This window comes from Otolemur garnettii, unplaced genomic scaffold (genome assembly GCF_000181295.1).
Source record: "Otolemur garnettii isolate 467f Iridium unplaced genomic scaffold, OtoGar3 scaffold00053, whole genome shotgun sequence".
Taxonomy (NCBI): Eukaryota; Metazoa; Chordata; class Mammalia; order Primates; family Galagidae; genus Otolemur; species Otolemur garnettii.
The window spans coordinates 6,606,205-6,607,041 of NW_003852448.1; positions in this window are offsets into that span (position 1 = coordinate 6,606,205).

The following is an 837-nucleotide window of genomic DNA, read 5'->3' on the forward strand; positions in this document are numbered from 1 at the left end:
GGATTCGAACCCGCCACCTTAGGTGTACGTGGCTGGCGCCTTAGCCAGTTGAGCTATAGGCGCCGAGCCAGGACTTTCTATATACTAGATCATTAGATGACATTAAACATATCTTTTAACTGATCAGTTGTTTAGCTTAAAAGTACCAAGTAAAGTTTTATCCTGGGACAAAATGTCTTTCAAGTTCTGTATTCAGCACTTGTGGCACTTACCACCATTCTTAAATTTAGTGGCCTATAGAATTGTGATTGGCAACCTAGGAGAAGTGAGTTTTTGGAGACAGAGTCTCACTTTGTCATCCTGGATGGAGTCTCATGGTGTCATAGCTCACAGCAACTTCATATTCTTGGGCTTAAGTGATCCTTTTGCCTCCTGCGTAGCTGGTACTACAGGCACCTTTCACAACACTTGGCGAATTTTTTTTAGAGGCAGAATCTTGCTCTTGCTTAGGCTCTTTTCTGAACTCTACAGTTGGGCAATCCACCTGCCTTGGCCTCCCAGAGTGCAAGGATTACAGGCATTTAATGTTTTCTCTGACTCAGTAGTTAAAAGAAGTATGAAATGTGTGCACAAGCAAATAGTCATATTTCATTTTGAACACTTTTACAATTTTCAGACAGATCTGTGTGGTCTTTGGCAAGTGACTTTATGCTTCAGTTGCTTTATCTGAATAATAATGGGATTATTTATCTTTTTGAGTGGAATAATAATGGCATTTATCTTTTTTTGTGTGTGTGAAATAGAGTCTCACTATGTTACCCTTGGTAGGGTGCCATGGTGTCACAGCTCAGAGCAACCTCCAACTCCTGGGCTTAGGCAATTCTCTTGCCTCAATCT